The sequence below is a fragment of the Ornithorhynchus anatinus genome, unplaced genomic scaffold, assembly GCF_004115215.2.
Source record: "Ornithorhynchus anatinus isolate Pmale09 unplaced genomic scaffold, mOrnAna1.pri.v4 scaffold_88_arrow_ctg1, whole genome shotgun sequence".
NCBI classification, from domain to species: domain Eukaryota; kingdom Metazoa; phylum Chordata; class Mammalia; order Monotremata; family Ornithorhynchidae; genus Ornithorhynchus; species Ornithorhynchus anatinus.
The window spans coordinates 304,589-322,833 of record NW_024396941.1 but is presented as its reverse complement, the minus strand read 5'-3'; the positions used below and the strand labels follow the sequence as shown (position 1 = coordinate 322,833).

At 45.0% G+C, this 18,245-nt stretch overlaps 1 non-coding gene across 1 annotated transcript; it reads right to left on the bottom strand.

The window, feature by feature from the left end:
* Positions 1 to 1,102: 1,102 nt before the first annotated feature.
* Positions 1,103 to 1,209, bottom strand: LOC114809000. Its single transcript, XR_003756751.1, has one exon. It is a non-coding gene; the product is annotated as a U6 spliceosomal RNA (small nuclear RNA).
* Positions 1,210 to 18,245: the final 17,036 nt, after the last annotated feature.

The window sequence follows — 18,245 nt, the reverse complement described above, 5'->3', positions numbered from 1 at the left end:
GACAAGTGGCAGAGCCGGGAGTCGAACTCATGACCTCTGACTCTGAAGCCCAGGCTCTTTCCACTGAGCCATGCTGCTTCCTCTGATCACTCTCCTTCTCTGTAGTTTTTTATTTCTGTCTGCTTTCAAGATGTCTCTACTTGGATGCCCTGCTCTCACCTTAAACTTAACATATCCAAAACAGAACTCCTTATTGTCCTGCCAAAACCTTGTCCTCCCCCAGTTTTCCTGTCACTGTAGACAGCACCATCATTCTTCCTACCTCACAAGCCCATAACCTTGTTATCTTTGACTGATTTCTCTCATTCAACCTACACATTCAACATTATCACTAAATCCTATTGTTTCAACTTTCACAACATTGCTAAAATCCGTCATTTCCGCTCCATCCAAACTGCTACCATACTAATAAAGGCATTTATCTTATCCCTCCTTGATAACTGTATCAGACTCCTAACTGACTGTTCAGTCCATTTTTCCCCATTCTTCAAGAGCCTCCAGTGGTTGTCCATCCATCTCTGCATCAAGCAGAAACTCCTTTACCATGGCCTCTAAAGTGGTCAATCACTTTGCCCCCTCTTACCTGCTCCTTTCCTACAACCCTGCCTGCACGTCTCACTTCTCTAATACCAAGACACTTATTCTACCATGATCTCATGTATCCTCTTGTCCACATCCTGCCTCTGGCCTGAAACACCCTCCTTTTCATATCCAATAATTGGTCTCTCCCTTTTCAAGGCCCTATTAAAGACACATCCCCTCCAAGAGGCCTTCCCTGTCTAAGCCCTCTTTTTCCTTTTCCTCCACTCCCTTTTGCATCTCCCTGACTTGCTCCCTTTACTCATCCTCCCACCCATTCTAAAGGCATTTATGTACAGATCTGTAACATTTATTTTTTCATGTTAACATTCATCTCCTCCTCTAGACTGTAAGCTCGTTGTGGGAAGGGAGTGTTTCTGTTATATTGTTCATTGAATTCTTCCAAGTGCTTAATACCGTGCTCTGCAGATAGTAAGCACTCAATAAATACAAATAATTGATGTGCACATAGAGTTTTATCAATAAATCCATTGACTGAAATCATCTGGGAGAAATAAAGAAAATAAATATGGAACACTTCACGCATTTTCATATCACCCTCGCAGAGAAGTCATAGCTAATCTTCTCTAGATCTTCCTGATTTTACTGATGTGCTGCCAAAATGAGCACTCTTTTAGGGCCTTGCATCCAGGTTTTTAAAGATCACCTTAATTACACCTATTCAGATGACAGTTTTTCTTTTCATATATTCTGTACATGTTCTTGTGCTTTCTGGAAAATAATCCTTTCTCTAAATATCTCCCTGTTTTGAGAATCTCAATCATCGAATAAGGAGATTCAAAATTTCTGGTGCATGAAGCCACAGAGGCTGCTGGAATGTCTGTTTTGAGGCAATGATTAACATATGCATATTTGCTCCAAGACCCTAACATATGCATATTTGCTCCAAGACCCAAAGCCAGTGGATGAGGCAGGGGAGCAATGGGAAGGACCCTCAGTCCCGACTTCTCTACCAATAGAATTCGGGCCCTCAACCCCACAGTGTGTTTCTGAGTGAGGAGGAGCAGGGCTCAGGGCACACAGAGGGAAGGTTGAGGGTTCAGGTACTTATCGGGTTTCATCCACTCCCTGCCCCCAATGAAGGCTCCTGGAGGGTGGGCTCAGGGCCAGCGGGATTGGGCCTCAGCCACTCAAGGGCAGCTCAGGCTCAGAGCCAGCGGGGATGGGCCATAGCCACTCAGGAAAAGCCCCAGGCCGGAGTTGCTCCAGTGCAACCTGGCAGCTGGAGAAACTCGGGGATTGGCAGGGGGCAGGGAGCAGCAGCAGCCCTATGGGGCGGGAGAATGAGAGGTTAGTCAGCAAGGTCTCCTTGAAGGAGAGCTAGGGTGTCATGTAGCCAGAGGCTGAAGAATTACTTGACAATCACAAGTAGAAAAGGTACCCAATTCTTTAATTAATGTCAATTTTCTTCTTGATCATATTTACCAGTAAAGAGATATTAACAAGGCCTTAGTGTGTGTCTCTCTGGCATAATCCCTGAGGGCATTTGGCAATTAAGCCTAAAGTTTGTGGTTTGAGCCTAACTAGAAAATGGTTTTTCTATGGTGCTAATTCTCACAAGGCTCAACTCTGTTTTAGCACCCAAATCCACACTGTCACAAGGACTTCTCTTTCTACAAGTCTATGTATGCTGCCATTTACATGGCATAAGAAACACCTTCCTCTGGACAAGACTATGATTCATTCATTCAATCGTATTTATTGAGCTCTTACTGTGTGCAGTGTCCTGAACTAAGCACTTAGGAAAGTACAATACAACAATAAACAGCAACATTCCTTGCCCACAATGAGTTCACAGTCTGGAGGGGAGGAGACAGACATCAATACAAACAAATAAAATGACAGATATGTACATAAATGCTTAGAGGCTGGGAGGGGGGAAAAACAAAGGGAGCAAAACAGGCAACACAAAAGGGAGTAAGAGATGAGGAAAAGTGGTACTTAATCTGGGAAGACCTAGTGGAGGAGATGAGCCTTCAATAAGGCTTTGAAGCAGGGGAGAATGGTTGTCTGTCAGATAAGAGGAGTGAGGACATTCCAGGCCGGAGGCAGGCCATGGGCTACGGGTTGGCAGTGGCGAGTGAGTCCATTGTTGGGTAGGGATTTTCTCTATCTGTTGCCGAATTGTACTTTCAAAGCACTTAGTACAGTGCTCTGCACACAGTAAGAGTTCAATAAATACGATTGAATGAATGAATGAAGGAATGAGACAGGCTAGATGGAGGCACAGTGAGAAGCTTAATACTAGAGGAACAAAAAGTGCATGCTGGCTTGTAGAAGTGAGGTAGGAGGGGCAAGGTGATGGAGTGCTTTAAAGCCAAAGGAGAGGAATTTTTGTTTGATATGGAGAAGGATGGGCAATCACTTGAGTTTTTTGAGGAGCAGGGTGATGCGTTCAGAACGTTTATGTAGAAATATGATCTGGGCAGCAGAGTGAAGTATGGACTGGAGTGGGGAGAGACAGAAGGCTGGGAAGTCAGCAAGGAGGCTTATGCAGTAATCCAGGCAGGATAGGATGAGTGATTGTATTAACGTAGTGATAGTATGGATGGAGAGGAAAGGGCAGATTTTAGCGATGTTGTGAAGGTGGGAATGACAGGATTTGGTGATGGATTGAATTTGTGGGTTGAATGAGAGAAAGGAGTCAAAGATAATGCCAAGCTTATAGGCTTGTGAGACAGGAAGGATGGCGGTGCCATCTGTAGTGATGGGAAAGTCATGGAGAGGACAGGGTTTGGATGGGAAAATAAGGAGCTCTTTTTTGGACATGTTAAGTGTGAGGTGGTGAGTAGACGTCCAAGTAGAGATATCTTGAAGGCAGGAGGAGATGCGAGACTGGAGAAAGGGAGAGCGATCAGGGCTGGAGATGTAGATTTGGGTGTCATCTGTGTAGAAGTGATGGTTGAAGCCGTGGGAGAGAATGAGTTCTCGAAGGAAGTGGGTTTAGATGGAGAATAGAAGGGGACCTAGAACTTTTTCTTGAGGGACCCCCACAGTTAGAGGGTGGGAGGCAGAGGAGGAGCCTATGAATGAGACTGAGAATAAATGGCAAGAAAGATAAGAGGAGTACCAGGATAAAACAGTCAGTGAAGCCAAGGTTGGATAACATTTCCATGAGAAAGGGATGGTCAACCATGTCGAAGGCAGCTGAGAGGTCAAGGAGGATAAGAATGGAGTAGAAGCCATTGGATTTGGCAAGAATATCACGGGTAACACTTGAGAAGGTGGTTTCTGTGGAGTGAGGGGGATGGAAGGTAGATTGGAAGGAGTACAGGAGAGATTTGGAGGAAAGAAATTTGAGACAGAGGGTTGTGCCAAGGTGGACCTGGGCACCGGCTACCCCACGGTCGAAATGCCGCTGGTGACGTAACCCCTCTGGCCAGAGGGGGCGGGGTGGGAAGATAGGTGTCCCTCTCTTCTGTGCTGACCCAATAAGGTATGGGAGAAGAGGAAGTGGAAGGGGCGGAGATTGAACAGGACGGAAGTTAGGACCACCTAAACCACAGGTAATAAATATCTGTCTCCTCTGGTGCTCTGGTCTCTTGGGAGGATCGCAGCGGTAACAACAGCCACCCACGTGTCTTTCCCTGCCCAGAGCACCAGACCCCATTCTGCCACCAGGACCAACGCACAGAGACATGGGCCGTGAAACGGGTGAGTGTAACGTATACGTGTATGACGCACAAGTGTGTAAAGCATAAGAGTGTAAGGTATAAGTGTAATGCATAAGAGTGTAATGTATAAGTGTAACGCATAAGTGTGCAGTGCATGAATGTAACGCATAAGTGTGTAACGTATGAGTGTGCAACGCATAAGTGAGTCCAACGCATAAGTGGGTTTAACGCCAAGTGGGTTCCTCCTGTGTGGGTACGCACATGGTGGGAACTAATTGCCTCACCACGTTGTGAGTAAACCATAAGCGAGCTCTGCCTGGGCGGGCCCTGGTGTCCGCCCACAACGAGTAACATACCAGTGTATTCCTCCCATCAGGGAAGCTTTAACCAAATTCCTCCCAAGGGGGAAGCTTTAACACCATATTTCCCCAAAAGGGAAGGCCGATTGTCGCATCTGAATAATTGATTGAATCCGCTCCGTGGAATAAATTCTATACAAACTCAGGTCCTCCATCCCCAGTCTCTCTCTCTCTCTCTCACCGTGACGATTCCGAAAGAACTTGTCCCCGACGACGGGTGACAAGGGTACAGAAAACTTGCTTTTGATTTTGGAGAGGAATGGTAGGAGGGAGATGGGGTGATAACTATAGTGAGCCATAGGTTCTTTTTAGGTAGGGGAGACATGGATAGTTTTGAAATCAGTGGGGAAGATGCCAATGGAGAGCAAACGGTTCAAGATGGCTATTAGGGAGGGAAAAAGGGAGGGACTGAGAGTTTTGATAATGTGCGAAGGAATGGGGTCTGATGCGCATGTAGAGGAATTGGCTTTTGAAAGGAGACAGGAAATCTCCTCCAGAGAAACTTCTGCCCACTTACGCTGTGAACCTCAATGGGAAAAGGACTATGTTCAAACCAATCATCTTGTATTTACCTCAGCACTTAATACAGTTCTTGGTACATAGTAAGCCTTTAGTAAATATCAGAATTATTATGATCATATGCCTAAAACATCAAATGTAAATATTGTTAATGCTACTTGTTAGGGATTAGCTGATTTCTGATTTCACCAGTTGAGCCATATACTGAATCCATATCTTGTCTTTGTCTAGTCTTATGCCATTGAGCCATCACTGACCCACAGCGACGCCACCGATACATCTCTTCTAGAACACCGTGCCACCTCCATCTGCAATCATTTTGGTAGTGTATCCATAGAGTTTTCTTGGTAAAACTATAGAAGTGATTTACCACTTGCACCTTCTGTGCAATAAACTTGAGTCTCCACCCTCGACTCTCTCCCATGCTGCTGCTGCCCAGCACAGGTGAGTTTTGACCTGTAGCAGATTGCTTTCCACTTGTGAGCCACTGCCCAAACTAGGAATGGAATGGATATAATAATGTTGGTATTTGTTAAGCGCTTACTATGTGCCGAGCACTGTTCTAAGCACTGGGGTAGACATAGGGGAATCAGGTTGTCCCACGTGGGGCTCACAGTCTTAATCCCCATTTTACAGATGAGGGAACTGAGGCACAGAGAAGTTAAGTGACTTGCCCACAGTCACACAGCCGACAAGTGGCAGAGCTGGGATTCGAACTCATGAGCCCTGACTCCAAAGTCCGTGCTCTTTCCACTGAGCCACGGATATGCCTCTGCTTGACTCTCCCTCCTGTAGTTGAGACTGGTAGAGTACTGGAAACGCCAATGTGCGACCCTGTGAGGGGCATAAATAATCTACCTCATCTTAATTCCTCTTTGATATCATAGCTATCTTGGACAGTGTGGACCACTTTCCCGTATGCTGCATACAATAGGCACATTTTATGTATTGCAGAGTCTCTTTGTCCTGTTGCCATTTTAATGTTTTCTTGCTTTATTGCTCCTAATCTGTCTGCTTTCAGTCCTCCTGACCTTCTAGATTCATAGATCGTGAGACCTAAACCATGTTTAATTCCCACCTGTATATTCTTTCCCAGCATTTAGTGCAGAGTTCTACACAAAGTATGTGTTTAATAATCACTATTACTACAGTATTACAACTACTATTGCTACTATAACAACTACTGCTACTTCCACCACTACTCCCACTGCCTTCTCCTGTAAACATTGACCAGCCTTGATTTCTCTGACACTGTCCTCTTATGGTTCTCCTCCTACTTCTCTGGCTGATTCTTCTCGGTCACTTTCTACTGCTCTTCCTCTGCCTTCCACCCCCTTAACCGAGGGGATCCCACAAGGCTCAGTTCTGGGTCCCATAGCCTCACTATCTCAACATGGATGACTCCAAATCTACCCTTCCAGCTTTGACCTCTTTCCTTTTCTGCAATCTCAAATTTCCTCCAGTAATCAGTATATTTCTACTTGAATGTCCTGCCAATACCTCCAACTCAACACACATAAGAATGAATTTATCTTCCCACTGAAATCTTCTCCTGTCCCTCTCCTGTCATCACCACTGACTACTGAGAACCACCTTCCTCCTGGTCTCACACACCTGAAGTTTCAGCTTTATCCATAACTATTTCCTCTCCTTCAACCCTTATATTCACCCACCTCTTTAACCACTAACCTGCCTACCCATTCTTGCCTTCCTCCCTTTCAGTGATCCTTTCACTGATTCATTCAATCATTTTTATTGAGTGTTTACGGTGTGCAGAGCACTGTACTAAGCACTTTGGAGAGTACAGCAAAATGATAAGCAGGCACATTCCCTGCCCACAATGAGCTTGCAGTCTAGAGGGGAAGGCAGACATTAATATAAGTAAATAAATTATAGATATGTACCTAGGTATTGTGGGGCTGGTAAGGGGGATGAATAAAGGGAGCAAGTCAGGGTGACACAGAAGGAAGTGGGAGAAGAGGAAAGGAGGGTTTAATCAGAGAAGGCTTCTTGAAGGAAATGTGTCTTCAATAAGGCTTTGGATGGGGGTGAATAATTGCCTGTTGTATTTGAAGACGGAGGGCATTTAAGGACAGAGGCAGGGTGTGAGCAAGGGGTCGGTGGTGAGATAGATGAGATGGAGGAACAGTGAAAAGGTTAACACTAGAGGAGCAAAGTATGTGGGCTGGATTGCAGTAGGAGAGTAGTGAGGTGAGTTATAAAGGGGCAAGATGCTCGAGTGTTTTGAAGCCAACTGTGAGGAGGTTTTGTTTGATGTGGAGGTGGATGGTCAGTCAGTGGAGTCCTGAACGTTTTTGTAGAAAAATGATCCAGGCAACAGAATCAAGTATGGACTGGAGTGGGGAGAGACATCCTCCCTTCTTACTTCCCTTCCTCCCCTCCTCTTTCCATCCATCCGTCCATCCGTCCGTCCGTCCATCCATCCATCCATCCATCCATCCATCCATCCATCCATCCATCCATTGTTGCTATTTAGAGAACACCTTCTGAATGTGAGTAATTTTACTAACTGCTTAACAAGTACCACAGCAACAAGACACATATCCCCTACCCTCAAGGGGCTTGGACAAGTAGAAAGTGACTTGAGCCCCTTAAAGCTGATCTCCATGACCTCCCAGGCAAAATGGAAGCTACCACCCCACTCCTATATTACCAGGACTCCCAGCAGTCTCTGCTCCAACTGGGGAAGGACTTTAGCCCTGAGATGAAGGGATGGGGAGTATGTGGATTTTCCTAACTAGTCCTCTAATTGCTTTTTGTAGGATACACAGGAAAAATGAGCCTTGCTAAAGTACAAAGGACCAAGAAACTTCTTTGACTGTTTTCTAGCAGATGAAAGGCTGACTTATGGACAATTATGAAATATCTCCTCTGATTGGTTCCAATAGACAGGATCTTATTGGTGAACATATGTCTCCCCTGATTAGACTGTGGGCCCCTCACTGGGCAGGGATTGTCTCTATCTGTTGCTGAATTGTACATTCCAAGTGCTTAGTACAGTGCTCTGCACATAGAAAACGCTCAGTAAATACTATGGAATGAATGAATGAATAGGATCTCTCTCTCTTGCTCTCTCTTTCTTTCTCTCTCTCAAGAGTGGAGACTCAGTGGGATCAAAGTGGGACACACAGAACCCAAGGAAGATACAAGGAGTGTTTCTGAAAGATCAAAATAAGTAGTCTTCCCTGTCTCCTCCACCCCACCACACTCACCTTTTCCTGTCTGGCACAGAGAGCAGAACCAGGGTAGTCCCAGCCACCAGCCCCAGCATTTTCCCATTCCTGGCTCCCAGTCCCTTTCCAGACTGACTTCACAAACCCTAATCCAAGCCCCTTGGAATGGGGGAAACTGGGAGAATTGTTCAGCCGGCTTTGCCAGCCATACTCTGCACTGTCACCTGCTGTTCAGAAGCTATTGGAGTGTGGAGTTTCAGGTTCTTGACGGGGAGCCTGGACACCGGGAGGCAGATAGCTCGATCAAACAATAAATTGTATTCATGGAGTGCTTCCTATGTGCAGAGCAATGTACTAAGTGCTTGGGAGAGTACAATTTGAAATAATTGGTAGACATGATCCCAACCCCATCCTTTCACACCTAATTAATAATAATAATAATAATTATGGTATTTGTTAAGCACTTACTATGTGTCAGACTCTGTACTAGGCGCTGGGGAGGATACAAGCAAATTGGGTTGGACACAGTCCCTGTCTCTCGTAGGGCTCAAGGTTTCAATCCCTATTTTACAGATGTGGTAACTGAGGCATAGAGAAATGAATCGACTTGCCCATGGTCACAAAGCAGAAAAGTGGCAGAGCCAGGATTAGAACTCATGACCTTCTGACTTCCAGGCCCACTATGCCATTCTGCTTCTCTGATCAAAACACTTGCCCCTTCCCTTATTCCCTCCTTAACTGCCATCTTCAAATGATCCTCTTCAATGGCTTCTTTCAAACATGCCCATGTCTCCCTTACCCTAAAAAAACCCTCCCTTGACCTCACGGCTCCCTCCAGTTATCGCCCCATCTCCCTCCTACCATTTCTCTCCAAAAGGCTTGTCTACATATGCTGTGTCATGATCCTCTCCTCCAAGTCTTTCCTTGATCCCCTCCAATCTGGTTTCCATCCCCTTTACTCCACAGAAACCTCCCTCTCAAAGGTCATCAATGATCTCCTTCCTGTCAAATTTAACAGCCTCCTCTCCATCCTAATCCTTCTCTACCTCTCAGCTGCTTTTGACACTGTTGACCACCCTCTTCTCATGGATATATTATCCAACCTCGGCTTCACTGACACTGTCCTCTTTCTAGCCACTCATTCTGTCTTTTGTGGGCTTCTCTTCTGCCTCCTATCCCTAATTCTGGGGGTCCCTCAAGTTTCAATTCTGGATCCCCTTCTACCCTCCATCTACACCTACTTCTTTGGAGAACTCATTCCCTCCCATGGCTTCATCTACCACGTGTATGAGGATGGTACCCAAATCTACATCTCCAGCCCTGATCTTTCTCCCTCTCTGCAGTCCCATATTTCCTCCAGCCTTCAAGACATCTTTACTTGGATGTCCTCTCATCACCTCAAACTTAACATGTCCAAAACAGAACTCTCTATCTTCCCGCCAAAACCCTGTCCTCCCCCTGACTTTCCCATCACTGTAGATGGCCCCACCATCCTTCCTTACCCACAAGCCCCTAATCTTGATGTTATTCTTGACTCCACTCTCTCATTCAACCCACAAAATCATTCCATTACTAAATCCTGTTGGTTCAGTCTTCACAACATTGCTAAACCTACACTTCAATCTCCATCCAAAATGCTACCTTATTAGTCAAAGCTCTTATCCTACTCCGCCTAGATTACTGTATTAGCCTTCTTGATGACCTCCCTGCCTCCTGTCTCTCACCACTCCAGTCCATATTTCACTCTGCTGCCCAGAACATTTTTCTACAAAAACGTTCAGACCATGTCGCCACTCTCCTCACGAACCTCCAGTTGTTGCCCATCCACCTTTGCATCAAATAGAATCTCCTTACCATTGGTTGGTTTACCACTCAATCATTTTGTCTCCTCCTACCTCACCTTGCTACTGTCCTACTACAACCCAGTCTGCATAACTTTGCTCCTCTAATGCTAGGCTTCTCAGCGTACCTTGATCTCATCTATCTCACCACCAGCCTCTCACCCATGTCCTGCCTCTGGCCCGGACTGCCCTTCCTCCTGATAGCTGACAGACAATCACTCTCATCCCTTTCAAAGCCTTAATGAAGGTACAGTTCCTCCAAGAAGCCGTCTCTGACTAAGCCCTCCTTTCCTCTTCTCTCTCTTCCTCTGTGTTGCCCTGACTTGCTCCCTTAATTCATCCTGCCTCCTCTCCCCACAGCACTTATGCACAAATCTGTAATTTATGTGTTTATATTAACGTCTTTCTCCCCCTCTAGACTCCAAGCTCTTTGTGGGCAGGGATTGAATCTGTTTAGTGTTGTATTGTACTCTCCCAAGTGCTTAGTACAATGCTCCTCACAGAGTAAGCGCTCAATAAATATTATTAAATGAATTGAAAGAATGAATAAAACCCTTTCTCTGCTAATGAGGTTTCAGGGCTTTCAGTTGGAACTCTGTAGCTCCTAACCACAGCTTTAGGGTTGGAGGCATGACTGCTTATCCTTGAAGAGCTCTATCCCAGGGATCCTATCTTCCCATTTCCAGGACCTCAGGTACAAAGACTCCTCGACGATTTTAGTTTGGATCACCTCCTGTCAGGGGTTTCAGAAGAGAATCATTTTTAATCTCGACATGTAAAAGCCATTGTGAGCATAGAACGGTTCTCAGATGGCTCCTCGGTGCTGATTAATGGCAAGGAGAGAGGCAGAGAGAGACGCCTGCTGTGCACACAACTCCCAGTGCTCCAAGGGACAACAGCATGGCCTAGTGGATAGAGAACAGGACTGGAAGTCCCCAGGACCTGGGTTCTAATCCCTGCTCTGCCACTTGTCTGCCCAATTCGAGTTCCAACAGATTAGGACCTACTTCTAGCGTGGCCAGAGAGAGTTGTACAGTTAGAGAACATGTCACTTCACTTCTCTGGGCCTCAGTTATCTCATCTGAAAAACGAGAATTAAAACTATGAGCCCCCTTGGGATTTGGACTATGTCCAACCTGATTAGCTTTCATCTACCCCCAGGGCTTAGTACGGTGCCTGATACATAGTAACCCCTTAACAAAAACCATAAAAATCTCCCCCTTCCCCCCTACACCTCCCCTCAGCTAAACTCCCTTTCCCTCTGCTCCTCCCCCTTTCCCTTTACCTCCCCTCAGCACTGTGCTCATTTGTATATATTTTTATTACCCTATTCATTTTGTTAATGAGGTGTAAATCCCCTTGATTCTATTTATCGTGATTATGTTGTCTTGTTTTTGTCCGTCTATCTCCCCCGATTAGGCTGTAAGCCCATCATTGGGCAGGGATTGTCTCTATCTGTTCCCAAATTGTAAATTCCAAGCACTTGGTACAGTGCTCTGCCCATAGTAAGTGCTCAGTAACTACTATTGAATGAATGAATGAATGAATGAATGAATGAATGAATAAAAACAAACAACCAAAAGGCTCCACCCTTTCTCCCTCTGTATCATTCATGTTTCCTGGGGCAGAAAGGTTGGAGTGAGAAGCAGCGTGGCTCAGTGGAAAGAGCCTGGGCTTCGGAGTCAGAGGTCATGAGTTCGACTCTTGGCTCTACCACTTGTAAGCTGTGTGACGGTGGGCAAATCACTTAACTTCTCTGTGCCTCAGTTACCTCACCTGTAAAATGGGGATTAACTGTGAGCCTCAAGTGAGACAACCTGATTCCCCTGTATCTACCCCAGCGCTTAGAACAGTGCTCTGCACATAGTAAGCACTTAACAAATACCAACATTATTATCATTATCATTATTATTATTAAATGCCCAGGAGAAAACAGTTCCTGATTTCTTGCTACCACCTACTGAGACTTTACTGCCACAGTCATAATCCCACCTTCCATTGGAGTAGGGTGAGCTAAGTGGCCAAGGGGACCAGGACCACAGAAGTGTCACGAGGCTATAGTGGCACCTTGGAGGTGGAAGCAAGCTAGGAACACCATACTAATGGTTGTGCTCTGCTCTTTCAGTTTGTACTCATTTCCCATCCATATCTCCCCTCCATTCTCCCCTTTTATTCTCCAAACTCACCCTCCAGAACTCCCAGTTTCTGAATTTCACCATAGTTCTTGCATAACAGAATCTGATGACCTTCGCTTCATAAATCAGCACTACTCGCTTTAGCAGTTCTGGAAGTAGGTTGGAATCAGTTGGATTTGAAACCCATATAAACAAAAGCCCAAGAGTGGGCATTATCGGATGGAGGAAATGCAATGTGGGGTATCAGCAGTGGAGGGGCAGTGCCCCTGTTAACCAAGGGCTCAGGAGGGGAGTGGCTGCACTGCCCAACCTCTTCCCCTGCCTTTGCTGTCTGCTATATTTTCAGTGACTAGCAACCATAGATAAGGCCCTGAATTGCTTCCTGAATTCTTTTTCAATGTTTGGCTGGTCATGCCCCTCTCCCAGAAGGCCTGCTAACTCACCCCTGCAGCTGTTATCACTGCCAGTCCAACTCCACCCCACCATCAGGATCTTCAGGGCTGCATCCACCTTCAAAGAGCGGGAAAGGGAGGGGCTTGGCAAAAGCCTCCTTTTCGGTGTGGTGGTGAAGTAATGAAATATTTTTGTTAAAGCTAAAGCTTTAATCATGGCCTCAAGCAGGGCCATCCTGGGATGAATTGAACATGTTCAGGCTGCTCTTTTTGTCCTAATTTCAGTGTCCAGTGGCCTGTGACCTTTGTTTTACCATCCATTTTTCCCAAGATTCTGGACATAAGTGGACCAGACCACAAGCTGCTCTCACACCATTTTTTTGCAGAAATGCATTTCAATCCCAGGGAGGAGAAATGGAAAGCTTTCCACAGGATGTTGGGAAGGTTGGAAGGACATGCAGGATGGGTGTAAACTCCACCTGTAGACGTAAGCTCCTTATGGGCAAGGATCATGTCTTCCAACTCTATTGTATTATACTTTTCCAAGGCCTGAGTACAGTGCTCTGCACACAGTAAGAGCTCGATAAATGCCATTGATTGAATGATTGATTGGTGGTGGTACTTAGTGTTAAAGACAGCTGAGAAGTTGAAGAGGATTAGGATAAAGTTGCCATTGGATTTGGCAAGAAGAAAGTCATTAGTGGCATTAGAGAGAGCAGTTTCCATGGAGTGGGGCAGAACCCAGATTTCAGGGGGTGAAGGAGAGAATTGTAGGAGAGAAAGTGGAAGCAGTGTGTTTAAAGAACTAATTTGAGGAATTGGGAAAGGAATGTTAGGAGGGAGATAACAATAATGATAATAATAATAATGCAGCAATAATAATTGTGGCACTTCTGAAGTGCTTATTATGTGCCAGGCACTTAACTAAACTCTGGGGTGGATTCAAGCAAATCAGGTGGGACAGAGCTCCTGCCTCACATGGGGCTCACAATTTTAATCCCCATTTTACAACTGAGGTATCTGAGGCACAGAGAAGTTAAGTGACTTGCCCAAGGTCACACAGCAGGCAAGTGGCAGAGGCAGGATTAGAACCCAGGTCCTTCTGACTCCCAGGCCCGTGCTCTATCTACTAGACCACACTGCTTCCCAAAGCTTCCCCAATGCGTCTTCATTAGAAAAATCACTAATTTTGCCTTTACTTTATGTACATATGTACCCAAACTAGCAGAAATTACAAAGGAGCCCTGGTTCTGAAGTTCTTCTCTTTCCTTTACTTTAAATGTTTTTCCTTCCTTGTGGCCTAGTAAGAAGAACCCAGACCTGGAAGTCAGAGGAGCTGGGTTCTAATCCTGGTTTTACCATCTGCCTTGCTGTGTGACTTTAGGAAAATCGCTTAACTTCTCTGTGCCTCAGTTTCCTCAACTGTAAAATGGTGATGTTCTTCTTCCCCCTGTTCTTCTTCCCATTATTTTAAGGTCCCTATGGACTAGGATTGTGCCCAACCTAATTATTTTTCATTTACGCCAACACTCAGTATAGTGCTTGGCACATAGTAAGTGCTTAACAAATATTATTAACATTGCTACTATTATTATCATGATCATGATCATCATAACCAATCGCAAATGCCACATGCCCTATAAAAAGTAATGCAAGTATATTTATCCTGAAATGCCACCTCATGCACTTGCACACAAAGTTATGTTCAAAGTCACATAGTAAAAGGGAATTTACTATTCTTTCCTTCCCAGTCAGAAAGGGGCTGAGTTTTGTAATGTCAGTGGAGGTGGCTGCTCTACTGGGCAAGTGGGCTATGGGAGACATTACAGCGTAGTGATGGGAAGGGAAAGCAAAGTAAGGGAAGGAAGGAAGAGGCAGAATGCAAGCTGACTACCTCTATTTCTCCTCTAGGCAGGGTAGGGTGGGGAGAAACACCGAGGCCTCTGAAAGTTTTCATGGGCCATACAAAAGCATTTGACACTTAAGCCCAGTTCTCTTGGTGGTGTCAATAGCTATTTTGTTTTCAGTGAGAACTGGATCAAACTACTAAGGCAGTGCTATACCACAGTTTAAGATAAACCTGTCTAAGACTTCCCATCATCATCACTAGAGCAGGGCATTGTGGGAGACCCAGTGCTCTTTATACCACCATTCTTGAGCTTTCAATATGGAATCTGAAAATTGGAAATGGAATGTACTTTGTAACTGCTGTCTCTTTTGTTATCATTTCATAAGTAGTTGTTAAAGCACTGTTTCACTTTTTTCCCCTCTGCTTTCAAACAGCCTATCTATCTCCTGTCCTAAAATAATAAAATAAACCTTCCCTTTTCCTCACTGTCCCTTCCAGCTATTGCCCCATTTCCCTACCACCAATCCTGTTCAAACTTCTTGTACAAGTTGTTTACTCTTGGTGGTTCTAATTCCTCTCCTCCAACTCCCTTTTAGACCTCCTGCAATCTGGCTTCTGCCGTCTCCACTAAAACTACTGTTTCCAGAGTCACCAACGGCTTCTTCTTTGCCAAATCCAATAAATCCTACTCTATCCTAATCCTCCTTGAGCTCTCAGTCACCTTTCGCACTGTGGACCACCCCTTTCTCCTGGAACATTATTTAACCTGGGTTTTCCTGATATTGTCCTCTCCTGATTCTCTTTGTACTTCTCTGGATGCTTTATTTTGATCCCTGTTGACAGCTTCTTCTCTACTTCTCACTCTTAGGGGACCCTTCACATCTTGGTCTGGGTCCCTGTGGGGAGCTCATCTATTGGCACAGTTTCAACTATAATCCCTATTCTGATGACTCCCAAATCTGTATCTCCAGTCTGGATCACTCCTCCTTTCTGCAATTTTTTGTTTCCTTCTGCTTTCAAGACATATCTACCTAGATGTCCTGCCAATACTTCATATCCAACATGCCCGGAACAGAATTTCTCATCTTCCTGCCCAAATTCTCTCCACCTGCCTACTTTCACATCACTGTAGACAACACCTTCTATCTTCCTGCGTCACTAGCCTGCAACCTCGGCATTAGCCTTGATTCAAAAATTCCTCACTATTGGTTTCAAAGCTCTCCATCACCTTGCCCCTTCCTACCTCACCTCCTTTCTCTCCTTCTACACCCCAGCCCATACACACCCACTCCTCTGGTGCTAACCTTCTCACTGTGCCTTATTCTCACTTGTCCCCCCATCGACCCTTGGCCTATGTCCTACCTCTGGCCTAAAATGCCCTCCTTCCTCAAATCTACCAGACAATCACAATTCCCCACTTCAAAGCCCTACTGAAGGCTCTCCTCCTCCAGGAGGCCTTCCCAGACTAGACCTCCCTTTTCCTCTGCTCCCCCTCCCCTCCCCATCGCCCCAACTTGCTCTCTTTCCTCTACACCCACAACAGAACTATTGTATATATGTACATATTTATAATTCTATTTTTTATTAATGATGAGTATATACCTATAATCATATTTAATTATATTTATTTCTATTGATTCTATTGATGCCTATTTACTTGTTTTGATGCCTGTCTCCCCACACCCCCCGCCGCCTTCTAGACTGTGAGCTAGTTGTGGTCAGGGATTGTCTCTATTTGTTGTTGAAATATACTTTCCAAGCACTTAGTACAGTGCTCTGCACAAAGTAAGCGCTCAATAAATACGATTGAATGAGGTAATTCACCTCTTCCTTCAATCCATATATTTAGTCGGTTATTTAATCTTGTCGATTCCATCTCCACAAAATCTCCAGAATTCACTCCTTCCTCTCCACCCATATTGTTATCATTCTAGTACCTTGCTAACCTCTCAAAACTCCTGTCTCTCTTGTCTCCAGTCCATACTTCACTCTGCTGCCCAGATCACTGTCCTGCAAAATGATTCTGCATATATTTTCCAACTCCTCAAAGATAGCCAATGATTACCCAGCCATCTCTGCATCCAACAGAAACTCCTCACTATCAGATTCAAAGCACTCAATCAGCCTGCTCCCCCTTACTTATCCTCACTCTATTTCCACTACAATGCAGCCTGACCACTTTGCTCCTCTAATGCTTACCAATTTACCTGCCTTTGCTCTCACTTCACCTGCCATCAACCCCTTGTTCATGTCCTCCCTCCTGATTGGAACTCCCTCCCCATACACTCATTCAATCAATTGTATTCACTGAGCACTTACTGTGTGCAGAGCACTGTACTAAACGCTTGGAATGTACAATTTGGCAACAGATAGAGACAATCCCTGGCCAATAACAGACTCACAGTCTAAAAGGGGGAGGCAGAATACCAAACAAACCAAGTAATCAGGCATCAATACCATCAAGAAAAATGGAATCATAGATTATATATACACATCATCAATAAAATAGAGTAATAAATAATATATATAAATATGCACAAGTGCTGTGGGGAGGGGAAGGAGGTAGAGCAGAGGGAGAGAGTAGGGGGAATGGGGAGGGGAGAAGGGGCAGAGGGAAAGGGAGGGCTCAGTCTGGGAAGGCCTCCTGGAGGAGGTCAGCTCTCAGTAGGGCTTTGAAGACTCCTGACAGACCAGCACTCTCTCCATCTTCAAAGCCCTATAGCAATCGTATCTCTGCCCAAAAGCCTTCTCAAACTACGTTCTCTTCTCCCCACCCTATTTTCCCTTCTTACTACCTCTCCAGTATGCCTCTATGCATTTAGGTATTCTCCCAGCCACTCCCCCTTCACTTTCCCACTCCCGCACCATGACTCCATCCCCAGTTCACTTATGTCCAAATCGCTATACTCAGTTGATTTACTTGCCTGTAATTTATGTGTTTACCCATTAGACTTTAAGTCCCGATCATGTCTGTCAACTGTACTGTACTCTTCTAAGCTCTTAGTGTAATGCTCTGCATGAAGTAAGTGTTCAATAAATACCAATAATTGAGTGGTTGATTGATGATTGATTGGATAGACAATCCTGCCTTTGGGAGGCTTAACATCTAATGGAAATGAGAACGTTTCTTGCTTATTATTTTGTAAACAAGTTGTGATACTGAAATAAGTATTTTGGAATTTGTATAGAGAGCTCTGGGGAAGTGTTTTCCCAAGTACCTCATAGCAGTTATGTCACTGTAAACAGTGTTTTAGAGATACTGGATGGTGAAGAGGTATTGCAGGAGGGGGAAGTAGGTAAGGGATGAATAGTGCAGAAAAAGAATAGATCCTAGGTAATTAATGATAATTATGGCATTTATTAAATATTTGATTTGGGCTAAATACAGTGGCATATGCTAGGGATTTGCCATCTATTTTAACCTCATTTTAGAGATGAAGAACATGAGGCCCATAGAAGTCAAGTGACTTGCCCGAGGTCATGCAGTGGGCCAGTGGCAGAGCTTGGAATTGAACCCTTGTCTCCTGATTTCCATCCCCCTTCCTCTTTCTGCTAGACCACATTGTCACCACTGCCTAGAATGACTGATTAACCTCATTGCCATTTTTCTTGAGAATAATGATCTCTCCACTCCATTTAAGAAGAGAAGTCTGGACACCTTCATTTAGGAGGCAGTTGTGAATGAGAAGCCACGCATACAGATAGAGGGAGAGAATGAAGTCCTTCTTACTAGTTCTCTCAC